Here is a 15,146-nt window from a genome sequence, read left to right on the forward strand (position 1 = left end):
GGCAAAAAAGGGACCCTCCTTAAGTGTGTGTGCATCACACAGCAGAATGAGTGAACAGATAATTATTATAAAAAAAAAAAAAAAAAAAATCTGTATATAAATAAAGGGTTAATCTACAGTTACAGTAGATATAGCTGTTTTGCCCATGCTGCTGCTGCATGATGCATGTGCATGCAAAAGGGAGCAGATATTGACACAACATTATTTCCTTTTTCTTTTCTATTGTTTAACAAGATTGTTTAACTAATTGTTTGTCCAAATGTCTGAACCATCCAACTAATTGTGTTTTTAACACTGCAAAACAAACCAAACCTGGTTGATTTAACATCTTTTGACTGAACCAAAATTTGGTGCTTTTGTCTGGACCACTGTTTGCAGCACCTTTTACACCTAATACTTTAGTTTGGACCAAATTGAAAAGTCCAAACGTCCAGGCCAAACAATGTACAGTCGGTGCAAAGGCCCTCTTAAACTCTAAATATGTGAACTGCATGGACTGGAGAGGGAACATCAACATGCTACAGCTTTTAAACTCTTTTAAGCTTTTTAATTTTAGTATGATTTTTGATACATTAGCAACTAACTAAATCCCAAAGATTTACGTTTCTCTTTTGTTCAAGCGTTGTTTTAAGCCCTGAAGTATTCCCCAGCCATTTTTATTAAGAAAAAATGGTTTACCTATCAGGTCAAGGTTGACATCTTAAAAGACCATAAGAAGACATCTTACAGAATATCTAAGTGACATCCGTCTGCTTCACCATCCTCTCTTTTCTTCCTTTTTCTGTTCTAACATTACTGCACGCTATCGGAAAGAGAAGTAGCCCAACCTGCATAGTTTTCCTTGACCTCTAAAGAGAAGCAGCTTTTTTTCTAGACCATCCCTAACCTTCAGTTACACACCTGCTGCTGTTAAAGCTTATATTGATGCTGTCACACACTAACCTTCGAGTTTTTTTTTTTTTATTATTTGTTGTTTTTCACGTTTTCTTTCCATTGGATCAAATATGCTGACAGAAAGGCTTGAAAATGACTTGGATGTTTTTACATTGACCTCCATTAGAAGAAGGAATAAAAGATGATAAAGCAATTATATCGCATCAGCCAATAATTTTTTTTTTTTTTTTTACAATAATCAGCATCGCCGGTATTTCAAATCGATATTTGCTCAGGTATTTATCAGTACAATCGGTCGACACTTTAAAATGACTTGATTTAAGCTCATTTTTATTTGTTTGTATTACTTTCAATAGATATATTGTTTTATTTAAAAAGTTAATTTAAAAAAGAGAGTTTAAAGCTGTGATCCATCTTTGTAACTTAGGTTAAAAAATCTGAAAAAAAAAATGTGACAAAAAAAAGACAAGAGTTTTGCATGACACTAATGATATATTCAGCCAAAAAAAAAACGTTTAATGTAACAAAAATAAACCTGACTGCCTAAACATCCATATGCCATTTGTTTGGCTCTCTCCATTCTTAATAATTGGAATTATATGGGGAGAAGGTGCAATATTTCAAACCTTGGTAATCACATGTGTTGGGGTGGTATTTATAGCACTATAAACAGAGATACAATAAAAGCTTAATTACTTTAGCAGAAAATACGGGTCACACCAATTCCCCATTGATCTGACATGGGGTGGTGAGCACTCAGTAGGTCATAGCTGTAATGCACTTCATTGATTTGGCTTTGCATGTATACCACAGGCCACCTCCCCACAAACCGATAAAATCACTTGCCTTCGCTCCACTATCCAGCAACTTTCCCCGGCTGAACCACAGGCTAGACTGAGCAGTGCTGAAGGTCAAAGGGATTTGTGCTCACCAAAATGAGGACGCTGATTACAGAGTTCTGATTACATTCTACTAAAAAGAGAAAAAACTGCTGAAAGATCTGTGTTACTTTCCTGAAAACTCATCCCGCACCATAGGGTGCTCCGAAGCAACATGTGTCTCCATTAGGATACTTCCATGAATGGTGCTTCTCCAATTTCCATATGATACCCTGGGGATTTCCATCAGTGGGTGGTATATCATCCAAAAAGGTCTGTACTTGTTTTGAGGTGTGGCTCAAGATCTTAGTGATGACAAATGGGCTCAAGAAAATATACAGTGAATGCATCAATGGTCCATCAAGTTGTACAAGTCTTAGATTTTTATCTACATATAAAAATGAAGGTCCTACCAGTGGGTCTCTGAGCAATGTCATTGAACCACTTTTGCAACATTTTGAGTGTGAGAAACCTTTAAAATGGTCCTTTATGGAGCCAAAATTCAAAAATGATTCTTCTATGGGGTCACTCAAAGAACTCAAAGAATTGTAGCACCTTTTTTTTTAAACAAGTGCATGCCAAATGGTGCTCAACAGAAACATATGCCTACAGATGTTCTCCCAGTTCTACATAATTCCAAAATAGACAGTTCCAGACAATACCCAGTTCAATTTTTAAAAGTATAAGATCCTTGAAGAACCTTAGGGGTTGAAACTGGGGGTGAAGGAAGCCTGTTTCTTTCAAAAACATTTTTTTAAATGTTCCTCAAAGCACCGAAAGGGGTTCCTACTACTACAGTTTCCAACTAAAACCCCCCTAAATGTACCTCTAAGAACCGTATACCCTCTATATTGAAAGCCAACATGAAGCTAACATCCATTGTCAAAGATCCACTCTCTGAAGGCTGTGTCCTTCACGTTCTATAGAACATAGTACTCAAAAAAGGAGGGAACTGGCGATCTCACTGCTACATCTGGCCACGTTTTTTTAGAGAAGTGGTCAAGCTGAAAACCCCCTCCCTCCCTTCCAACCTGCTGGATTCTAAACACAGTGATCAAATGGTTGTGGCACTGCAGGGATAAAAGCCCTAGCAGGGGTGCAATTCTCAACCTCTTTAATAAGAGGCAGAAGCAACAAAAGGACAATGAGCCACACACACTTCCCCACAGCCTGTCTGTCTGCTTTGCAGTGAAGTCTCCTCCTTCTCTAAGTAGCTGTGAAGTCTCCTCCGCAGTTATTACATGAGAGACTGCGCATCTCCGCTGGAAGACACACAAGAGAGCGGAGGCAATTCATTGGTTCGCTTCCATCATTGTTCCATCTTATTGCGGAGCCTCAGACGGCTTCAAACAAGATGCCAGTTTATGAAATGTCAAGTCAATCCTGAGAACTGTATTCAGATTGGGTGAAAGAAGGCAATGTGGTCAGCGTGGTCACATGATTCGGATATGGACAAGCCACTCATTGTGCAAACATTTTTTAAATTTATTTATTCATTGGTCTGAAGAAGCTTTCATACACTCAAATTTAAACATGGGTGTAGCGCTGGGTGGTTGTATATTTGAAACTCTAAGTGGTACAGTCAGTTTGTTATTATATTGGCACATATACAAATTAGGGATGTACCAATGTGGGAATTCTGGGACATCGATGCCAATATCCAATAAAACAGAGGTACATATCTACCAATGCCAATGCCCATATACATTTTTATAATTTACATAGAGGCTAGACACTCTGGTATAACTTTAGAACTTTAAAACTAAAGAAAATAAATAATAAATCAAGCTTATATCAATGATTTTTAAAGCAGAACAGCTATTGTTGCCATTGCTTGACATTTTCCTGCATACAGTAAATACAGTATGTCACCAAGTACCAATGCCAATGATTCCACTTAAAGCGATTATCAGCCAACAACAATATAATTACAAAAATAATTGTGCACCCCTACTACAAATACAAAGTCTCTTATGTAGATACTAGAATTTTACCAGCATACAATAAAGACGTCAGCAAGTATCGATTTAAAATATTGACCATATCGGCCGATGCCAATGATCCTTAAAAACAAAAAAAAAGAAGCAATTATCGGCTAGATATCAATATAATTCCGATATCATTGTGCACCTCTACTGCAAATACAAATTCTGTTGTTATGTAAGTACTTAAACTTTTCTGGTATACAATAAATACATTATCAAGTATTGGTTTAAAATAGAGTTGATTCAAAAGAAATAATCATTGGCTGTTACCGATATAATCCTGATATCATTGTGCATCTCTCCTAATAATACAAATTCTGTTATGTAAGAACAAAAAACAACATTTAAATTGAGAATTGCTCATATATTTCAATATGGGTGTAAGACAATATTGATATATTGATGTATTGCAGTAAATAAATATTAAAATTTTGCATTGATTCTCACAAATACAATATAAATGTATGGATTGGTGTCAGATAGCGTTTTATTTGGATGCAACTGTACTTACTTGATACAAAGACTGACTTTTTTTAAACTCTTTTTTTAGATTTCTATATGTATTTTCCAAGTATTTTCATGTATTATTTAAAAAAAACTGCAATATATCATCTTCAGCTTCAAGTATAGCAATTTATCTCGCAATGCATTAAATTGTAACCCTTGCATTGTAATACATATTGCAGTGCAAAGTTCTACATGCAGACCTAAAAAAAAGGCTGATTTTTATCATTTTGGCAAATCTACAAAAAACTTTCTTATTTTAGTTGTTATGTGAGAACTAATCACTATATATTTTTTTTTACAATATCACCCAGCCCTACTTTCACACACACACACACATGGATGTGTGGTTGTTATGCTGTTAAACAAACAGGCCTGTGCCTCGGCAGTCTTCATTATCATAGCTAAATTACTTGCGAAGAAGAGAGAACACAAATAAGCCTTAAAAAGAATTAGAAAAAACTACAGGGAAAAACAGGGGCAGAGTTTTTTTTTTTTCTCTTTTATCCCTCGAGAGACAACAAAGAGCGAGCTGTGTCCGCTTCCCTCCTTTCCTTTTCATGCAAAGCGCCTGGGTCCTGCTCGTCCCTGGGCGCTCATCAACTTGGACCATGACAAGCGGGAGAATACAAGGCTGTGCTCGAAAAGGTCAACCTCTATGGGGACCCACCAACTTCAGACTCATTTATTGCCACTAACCAAGCGCTTCACGCCACGGCAGAGAGCGTGTGATTTAAATCCAGCGATTCAGGTCTGCAGGGTTGCTGGCCTCACTACGACTGGTGGGAGCTTCTCGTTAGTGTGCTGGACACAGGAGGAGCGAGGCCACGGCGTGCCGTGCTCAATAGCCGGGGCACAGGAAGGTGTTTAGCATTCTCCTCCAGGATCCATTTAAAGAAAGTTTGCACATTGTGTGGCCTAAAAAAACAGCATATGGCTACTTGACTAAGGGCTGAAGTGCCTAAATGAATTCAGCTTTAGAAAGTCTCAGCTAAACCACGTCTGAAAATGGAAAACAAGAGTAGAACAGCTACTGCAGACAAGCTCAGAAGCCTGCAGAATTAACATTATAAATCACTGCATACTCTCTCGCACGACTACTTCACTTTTATTATTAAATCAGGCTAATAGCATAACAATAAATAAGTGCAGCAGGACTTAAAATGTATTAGACCTCTAACTGCAAACGCACCCTTAAATACTGCCTTTTTAAGTAAAGACAATGATTATAGGAACAACCCCAACCAACATTATCACCTGAAGGCATGAATCTTTTATTTGTGATCTTTGCAAATGGTTCCTATTTAACGGAAAATAACATGCTGTATACGCTAAAAGACTAAATAACTTATAAAGCACCAAAAGGGTTCTGCTATATACCCCCTATACATTTTATAGGGTTATTTTAACAGTTATCCAGTGAAGCCTATACAGAACCAACACAACTAAATAGCTATCTGGACACTGAATATTTTTTTGCCTGATTAAATGCTTCTACTTGAAGTTGTTTCACATTATTGTATGTATAATACAGTACTATGTATAAAATAATATAGTAAATGATGCTATGGTAAAATATTGTATAGTATAATATAGGGAATAGTTAAAGCATAGTATAGTACAGAAAAGAATAGTCAACTAAAGAATAGCATAGTGCAGTATAACAGTTATACAATATATAGTAGAGTGTAATAAAGTAGCCTACACGATAGTATAGCACAGCATAGCATATTATAGTGTTGTATAACATAGTATAGGTAAATGTAATAGATTATATTAATTGACTGCATGGTATACTATAGTATACTATTTAAAATTAAGTACAATATAGCATAGTAATTGATAGTGCGGTACAGTACAATATTTTTATTTACTGAAGGTATACAGTACATATCACACCAGTACAGTTTAAAACAAATAGTTAGTAACAATTAGTGTAGTATAGGGAACCACAGTATGTTATAAAATAGCATATTAAAAGTATAACATAGTATTGCAAATTATAGTTTAGGCTCATTATAAAATTGTACATTAAAGTGCACTATAGCATATAATACAGTACAGCATATAATATAGTAAAGTAATTGATAGTGCCATAGAGTAGAATATAGTATTGTATTGTACTATGGTACATAGCAGTTCAGTATAGTTTATTACAGTTTAGTAACAACTGAACTACAGCATATTAATGTATAATATAGTATTGTAATTATAGAATAGTAAATGATACTATCTTATTAAATAGCATCTAAATAGTATAGTAACTAATAGCAAGGTATAGTACAATATAGTATTGTATTGTACTATAGAACATAAGCAGTCTAGTACAGTTTAATACAGTTATTTGGGAACAATTAATGTAATTATAGTACAGTATATTCATGTATAATATAGTATTGTAAATTATAGTATAGGCCTATTGTACAGCTATACATTAAAGTATACTATAGAATAATAAATGATGCTATCTTATAAAAGTATAATACGTAGAAGTATTATAGAACAGCAAAAATAGTGTAGTATAGTGAATCCTTTATATGTGTATATGTATAGGTATTTTGTAATAGTGTAATAATTACAGTTATACAAATACAGTTATATAGTCTGACTATAGTATCCCGCAGTGTAGTAGTATTTGTAGTAGTTGTAGTAGTATAGTAGTGGTGTATAGTGTATAGTGCATAGTATGAGCTGTATCAGTATTTATCAGCTGAATTAGCAGTGAATCTGTTTTTTTTTATGGATGATGACATTGAATCCTGCCTGTCCTGAATCCTCCACTATCTCTCTCTCCCTCTCTCTGATTTTTTGCATTAGGAGTGGCATAAAGTTCTACAAAAGCAGTGTGTAAGACTGGTGGAGGAGAACATGCCAAGATGCACGAGAACTGTGATTAAAAACCAGGGTTATTCCACCAAATATTGAATTCTGAACTCTTAAACTTAAAACTTATATATATATGTGTGTGTGTGTGTGTGGGGGGGGGGGGGGGGTGAATGTGTGTTAGAGTAGAGCTAATTCCCCACAGAGAGAACAGCAGCAGCAGCAGTACTAAAATTACAAAGCGAGCTAAAATAACCCCGCGGTGGAGGAGCTGTAAGTAAGGCGGGCGGACGGTGGAGGAGAGGCGCGTGTGCTGGAACTGCTGGAGCTGCTGCTGCTGGAGCTCCTGAGCTTTAGAGAGGAGCCTATATAGGAGCTTTAGTGCTGAGTGAGGTCGTGTTTAAGCTGGACCTGCTTTAATAAACTGTGGTGTGTAGGCGTGAGAGGAGCAGCGCGAGCGCTGAAACACACTGTAACACACTGAAAAACGCATAAAATCCATAAAAGACACATGAAAAACACACCAAACACACACGCGGCTGCACCGGCTGAGATACAGCGACCTCCCCTACCCATACCAAGGCTACTGAACCCAGCTATCTCCTGCAGGAGGAGCCGGGAAGCTCGGGAGCCAGCAGACAAGTTCACTAAGGATGCTGAGCCGGGCTAACGTTATAGAGTCCCGTCAGAAAAACAGCACACCGGAGATAACAACTGCACCCTTAGCCTAGCCTGCAGGCTCGCGGGCAAGCCAAAAACAGCATAACCCACCACCCACTGCACACCTACACACATACATACACACACTCACACACACACATATATGTACATATAGAGAGATAGACAGCTAGATAAGATAAGACAGAAACAAGACAGACAGGGTCTTTCTTAACCTACCACCATTCTGCGGGAAGCCTCCGAGCCTGCGCGGCGTGTCCGGCTGGGTTTACGCACAGGAACGACACACAGAGACGCACGAGCAGGAGATGCAGCGGCGGTGCTGTTTAAAGGTCCCTCCCTCCGAGGAGTCAAAAACACAACAATCAGCTGAAAACGTCCACAGCGCCCTTAGAGCCACAGGAAAAGCGAAAAAACAACAACGAGCCAAAACGATGCGAGGAGCTGCTGCTGCCGCTGTTGTGGTTCTCGCGCACAACGCAGAGAAAAGGAAAAGCCTCCTCAGAAAAGCCCGAGAAGCTCCAGCACTTACGGCACTATCCGTCCACACATGACTGAGCGCCGTGAATGAGAGAGAGAGAGAGAGAGAGAGGAGGAGGAGGTTCAGCGTGAACGCTAGAAAATGACAAGCGGGCCCCCTCAGCCCAGCACCGGCGCGTACCATGTGGGCCAGAGAGGAGGGGGGCGCTAATGCTCGAAGCTCTATCACTCACAGACAGAGAGAGAGAGATAGAGAGAGAAAAAGGTAGAAATAATGTAGGGCTCTTTATGTTTATATACAGCTCAGGAAAAAGATAAGAGGCCACTTGAAAATGATGAGTTTTTCTGATTCTTTCCCCAAATTGAAAACCTCTAAAACATAAGCAAAAGGAAGATAGATGATCAAAAGCCATCAAACCAAGCTGAACTGCTTGAATTTTGGCACCAGGAGTAAAGGCATAAAGTTATCCAAAAGCAGTGTGCAAGACTGGTGGAGGAGAACATGTCAAGATGCATGAAAATAAATGTGTTTAAAACCCAGGGTTATGTCGCCAATTATTGATTTCTGAACTCCTAAAACTCTTTATGAATATGAACTTTTATGTCAGCCATTTCTCATTTTCTGTAAATAAATTGATTATTTGGAATGTGAGAGAAACTTTCTCCGTACTTTAAAGAATAAAACCACAATGTTCGTTTTACTCAAACATAAACCTATAAAAAGAAAAATCAGAAAAACTGATTCAGAAACTGAAAAGGTCTCTTAACAATAGACACTATTGACAGCAATGCACACACTTAAAAATAAACGTGTTTCAAAATAGGTCATATAAGACAGCACTTTTTTTCATTTATAAGGGCGGAATTTAGGTATTTCCACAGCTTACGTACAGATGCACGCATTTTTTTTTTGGCACTATAAGGTGCACTTAAAATCTTTTAATTTTCCCAAAAATTGTAATTTCGCCTCCTGTATTAATTTTACCAGTGAAGTTCCCAAGCTAGTGGGACGAAGCACCCTGGCTTACAGGAAAACTCAGGGTTTCTCAGTGTAGCGCTATCAGGCAGCATTTACTAGCACTAAGCACTGCTAACAACGCTGTTAAAAATATTGGAAATCTAAGCTTACTGTAAATAAATGCAACGCTTTAATCCGGAGAGAAATCAGTGTAGAATAACAAAATGGCAACACCCTTATTGCATACTATTGTCACTTAAAATGCACCTTAATCTGATGTTCCATAAAATAGACCAGAAATAGTACATAACAACATAAAGTACATAACAACCCCAATTCCAAAAAAAAGTTGGGCCACTGTCTGTGTAAAATGTTAATAAATGTGTGTTTTGACTATTGTAATAACAAATAACAGAAAAGTATGCATTGCACAGCTTAAAATGCACAAAAGCCATGTACTAATTTTTCTAATTGGGCAGATTTTTATTTTAAGGGTGCAGTGTATCTGTGATTGTAAAGGTGTGAAGGTGCATAAGCCTGTCCTCTATGAGAACAGCAATATTATTTTATTTTGTTTTCTGTTTATTGTTGATTTAAAAGTTGGTTTGTGCTCTGCTGCGTGTCCGTGTATGCGTATGTAAAGAGTGTACACCTATGTGTCTAACGAGTGCACCTATGTTGCCAAGATAGCAATAAACATCTGATATTTAGGTTGTTTTCAGTTAGTCCAAAAACACACCTTGTCTATTCGGGAATGAATTACTCAGGCATGCCCCAACACACCAGCACAATCTATATACACTTGGAAATAGTGAAATCTACAGTTTCTAGATTTTAGATCTCTGAGAAACGCATTGTAAAAAACATCCAAAAACAGGTGCCCCTTTCAAAGGTACATTTGTAATCAAAACATGGTTAAATTTAAATAGATATTAAAATTTTGTCGATATTTACTTAACAAATGAAGGCATATTTCAGTAGTCTTTAGGATCTCTTGAAAATAATATTTGACATGTGTGACTGTCTCTTATGAATAATTAAGAGAGTAATAATTAAAAGAATTAAGGAAATTTAAACTACCAAAATATGGATGGCTGTTTTGCTGTTCATCTAAGAGAAAGAACCTACTAGTCCTAGAAGGAAAACCTTGTTAGTGGGTGGGAATTGGCAAGGAATAAACTAAGTAGAATACAGGGCAAAAGTTCTAGGACTGGGACACAATTAGTATAGATGGTTTACATTAAGTAGGTTTCTTCACATCCGCACTTCTCAGTCACAACAATGGTTCTTTATCCACTTAATCTCCATTGTTCTAAACTTGAAGTCTTCTCTACTATAACTATACTATACCAATGGCTCATCCAATTTGCATTGTTTGCTATGTGGTTACGGAATACTAATCACTAGAACATAATTAAAGTCATAGGGGCAGTTTTCCAGACAGGGATTAAGCCTGGACGTGGACTATATTTTCTAGTTGTGTAGTCCAAGAATGAGTTTACTCCCTCCCTGGGAAACTACCCCATTGACTTTAAGATTGACTTTAAGTTTTTTTATGTACATTTTTACTAAGCGGGCAAATAGTCCAGAGGGCACTGTAGTAACAAATGAATGGCCTGACGAAACAGACTGCTGTGAACAGACTGCTGATATCCTTTCCCTTCAAACGCAACCTTCTGTTGATTTGGTTAGTGATACTGATTTGTTATTTATTCTGACAGAATTGGGTTTGCATTCTGGAAGGATATAAGATATAAGTGAGACCTTTCAAGAGTAAATAAACAGCCTACTCGATCAACAGTATTACGAGGCAACATTTTATTAGAATAGAGGCTTGGCAAATAACAGATTGACAAAAAAAAATAATACAAAGGCTTTTATCTATCATTTGGTTGGAAACAATGACTAAAAACATACACAGTGCATAGACAGTATCATTTAAAAAGACATTTCACAACTATACAGTGAAAGACATCTCTATTGATTTTCTTAGTGTCCATTTGACAGTTGTGACAAAACAGATGATCACACAAATCCGCCAATTACAAATGAGAGGCAGATGACACACACAAATACACCAGTGTGAACCCGTGCTGTGTGAACATTTAAAGTGTTTCAGTGAGAAAATACACAATCTGTATTTAATACAGGATTTAAATTCAATCTCTTAAAATAATCTATAAAACTAGTTTTTAAATTTAAAAATGTGCACTCACAATTTTTTGGAAACGTGCAAAATCTAAAAAAAAATAGTGAAGTAATTTTAAATTAAAGAAAATTCGTGTTACAACAACATAATTCTTGCAAAAATAAGTAAGAAAAAAAGAAAAGAAACCAACTACATAAAAAACAACAGTGAAAGGCAAACAAACAAATAAAAAACAAAGGACTAGTTTATAAAAGTCTACTTGAGCTCAGGATTTAGGAATTACACACAAGTGCATTTTGTGAGGAAATCTCAGGTCGCTTTTTTTCAGCAAGCCCAGCTGGAACCTCTGACACCAGAGCTTTGTAGAGCGTCCAAAAACAGAACTTCGGCGTTGTCCCACCTGACATTTCTTTTGTTGGGGGCACAGCGTTTAAGTGAGTCCTGCCTCCAAAATCCAGGCCCTTTTCTCCTCTCCCTCGCTTCCACGCAAAAGCCAAGAAAGAATGGTCAAGGGTCCCTATCCCACCAAGTATGTTTGGTTACCCTGAGAACAAGGCAGAGGCCAGGAGGTGGTATGTGTGTGGTTCAATTCACTGCATTATCCTCAGCCAGCTAATCTGGGCCAGGCTTAGGCTTCTCACTGCTCACTGGCTGTGAATAGATGAGTGAAAAGTTAAATATTCTTTCAAATGGAAAACTGCCGGCCGAGCCTGGATTGTGATCGTGTCACCGTGGGATTTGGAGACCTCTCAGTTGACATAGGCAACACCAAGACGAGCCCAAGCTCATTATCAGGACTTCCATATGTGGGTCTACACACCCTAGCGCTCTGCCGAGCTCGGGAAGCTTGACTATCTGTGATTAATAAAAGCAGGCAGTGTGAAAGTGAATGGGAGAGAAATGCACTCCAAATTTATTTTGGCCTACCCCAATGTAATGCAAGATTCACACAGCTAGTGCCTGTAATGAAAGTACAGCCTTATATTAGCTTTGTGTAACACAGCATTATACAATATTCAGCTACCTGTATGAACCAAGAAATAAGAAACAGAGCCTGCTGTATTGTTTAGTTCTTAATTTATGATTCTGAAATCTAAAGTGAAAAATACATTTTTAGCACATTTAAGCACATTTATGTTTTAATAGCTCTGAGAATAAAAACAGAGATTTTAAGGCGGCTATTTAAAAAGGTTTAACATGATGGGCATAAAGCCACAAATCAGTGTTAAAAAAAAATACAGGAAAATAAAAAGACAGGATGCCCCTCATACAAATCCCACAGGTCAGTGCAGCAGTTTTTGGCTTCTGTGGGATATGGCAAATGGGTCATGAGACATAATTCAAGATCCTGTGCCATGTCAGTATACTGTTTTACTGTAGAGTACAAGACTGAAACCTGAAACAAAACTAAAACTCTTTTTTTAACGTTAACCTTAAAATATACTCAAAAATTAGTTTCGGAATTTCAAATATTAAAAAAATAATAAAAACTAATATCCAGCATTACCCGTTATTTCTGGTTAAACTTTCTAATTCTTGCAAATTTGAGTCATTCAGAAGCCTCCATGAAAGTATATGCTCATGTGATGATCAGTTAGATTTGACCTACTCATCAGAGTCTTTTGTTCAAATGTATGAAGGTCATTCCAGCTTGAGTCATTACAGACAAGGCTGACACACTGAAAGTATGAAACACTGTAATTCTGAAATACACAACATTCACTATTGGGGCATAGTGTTTATTCCTATTCCTTCAGTTTCTGAATCATTTTCTCTGATTTTGCTATTTATAGGTATATGTTTGAGTAAAATGAATATTGTTCTAGAAACTACGGACAACATTTCTCCCAAATTCCAAATAAAAATATTGTCTTTTAGAGCATTTATTTGCAGAAAATGCAGAGCTTTCAAACCTCAAATAAGGCAAAGTGAACAAGTTCATATTCATTACGCTTTAAGAGTTCAGAAATCAATATTTGGTGGAATAGTCCTGTTTTTTTAAATACAGTTTTCATGCATCTTGGCATGTTCTCCTCCACCAGTCTTACACATTGCTTTTGGATAACTTTATGCCACTCCTGGTGCAGAAATTCAAGCAGTTCAGCTTGGTTTGATGGCTTGTGATCATCCACCTTCCTCTTGATTATATTCCAGAGTTTTTCATTTGGTAAAATTTTGTCCAGTGCTGTATATGACTTGCTTAAGGTACTGCTTCATTACACCACATGGTGGCGCTAATCAAATAAATGAGGTAAACCTGCAGTGAAGAATATTGTTTGTATGGTGAGATGCCTTGTGATTTCTATCCATAGTCATCAATGGTAGCAACTTAAAATAGCTAAATGCATTAATTAGTTGTGCATTAGCTTAGATTTCCAACATGTTGTCTAAGGGTGAATATTCAGTGAAGTTTTTCCCTGGCACTAAGCATTAGCATTAGCTGCTAACCCCAGCACTAGCAGAACATAAATGCTGCCCGATAGCACAAGATTGAGGAACCCAGGGACCTATCAGACAGCAGTTCATTCCACGTAAATGGCAAAAGAGCTAGCACTGCGATTAGCAGATAATGCTAATGCTTCTGGACCCAGCCTTAGTGCTGGAGAAACTTCACTGAAAACTCGCCTTTAGACAACATATTGGAAGTCTAAGCTTACTGTAAATAAACAGAAGGGCTTTACTCACCAAAATAGGCGGTTTTCAGGGGGAAAATGGGTGTAGATTAACATTCAGTGCTCGTTTGACTTTGAAAGAAAATACAGTTTTGTTTACTTAGGCACTAAGTACATTATAATGCTGTATTTCAGCAGAGTGGCTTTACTGCTCCTTTATACCTGACTAGTAAAATTCATACATAAGCTTTTTGGGAAATTTAAGGATTTTAAGTGAATAATAGGTCAGTTTACATTTGAAATGTTGAAATATGGATTAAATTTTATAACTAACTCTCACTCATACACACACATACAGCTGCTGGTATGTTTTCTATCTGGATTAAAGTTGTTGAAGCTGGAACATAATGACATACCTCTCAAGTTTTAGATTTAAAAATAAGGGATATTTTCCTCTGTCCGCTTAAAGCCGTCCCACCAGCCCAACGAAGGTTCAGTATCTCTTACATTTTAAAACAGGACCACTTACCACTTACACACTACAATTAGATTATCAGAATCTGAACATGTTGTGGACATTCCTACATATGTCATTCTTTTAATACAGCCAAATTAAAAACCCTTTTCTATATCTTTTTTTTTATTTAAGATTTCATGTCTTTTTTGTAATAAATGCACTCTTTTATATGATATATTTTTTATTTATTTAATGGATTTAAAATTGAACAAAGAGTGCACAAATTCTGCAAAATGACTGTTGGTGACCTAAAAATGGTATCATGAGCTTTTACTAAAAGGACATGGACCAGATATATTCCATCAGTAAAAAGTAGTCCTATGGGGCCTACACAATAATTTTTAATTAATACTTCTTCCTTTTGATCACTCCAACCCCTGATCAGTTCAGTTAATATCGGTCCTCTCCACATTTCTAGTTAAACTGAGTCACAAGCTGTAATTTTTTTTTTTTTAAATGTTTAATCTGTGTGTTTTATTTCTGAGTATTTTTAAGCAGCTATCAGAAAAATCTCATCACAGTTTACATGATTAAACTACCGTTACCTTTCTTTTAGAAAAATCGCTGCATGTATGTTTTAACATCAGCAGCTCCAACTAGCTGCCTGAACTCACAGCGAGGAGGGCGGGGCTTCCCCACACTGACCCTACTTGCAAGCTGATTGGCTG

General features: G+C 37.0%; 1 protein-coding gene across 11 annotated transcripts in view; it reads right to left on the reverse strand.

Moving 5' to 3' along the window:
* tenm4 (teneurin transmembrane protein 4) overlaps positions 1–8,350 on the reverse strand; it is a 332,448-nt gene extending 324,098 nt beyond the window's left edge. For all 11 annotated transcript variants that reach the window (XM_049467313.1, XM_049467314.1, XM_049467315.1 and 8 more), the window contains exon 1: positions 7,982–8,350. The gene's annotated coding sequence lies outside the window, so the exon portion shown is untranslated. The remainder of the gene's footprint in view (positions 1–7,981) is intronic.
* Between the last annotated feature and the right edge of the window lie 6,796 nt (positions 8,351–15,146).

Source organism: Astyanax mexicanus, chromosome 18, assembly GCF_023375975.1.
Source record: "Astyanax mexicanus isolate ESR-SI-001 chromosome 18, AstMex3_surface, whole genome shotgun sequence".
Classification (NCBI taxonomy): domain Eukaryota; kingdom Metazoa; phylum Chordata; class Actinopteri; order Characiformes; family Acestrorhamphidae; genus Astyanax; species Astyanax mexicanus.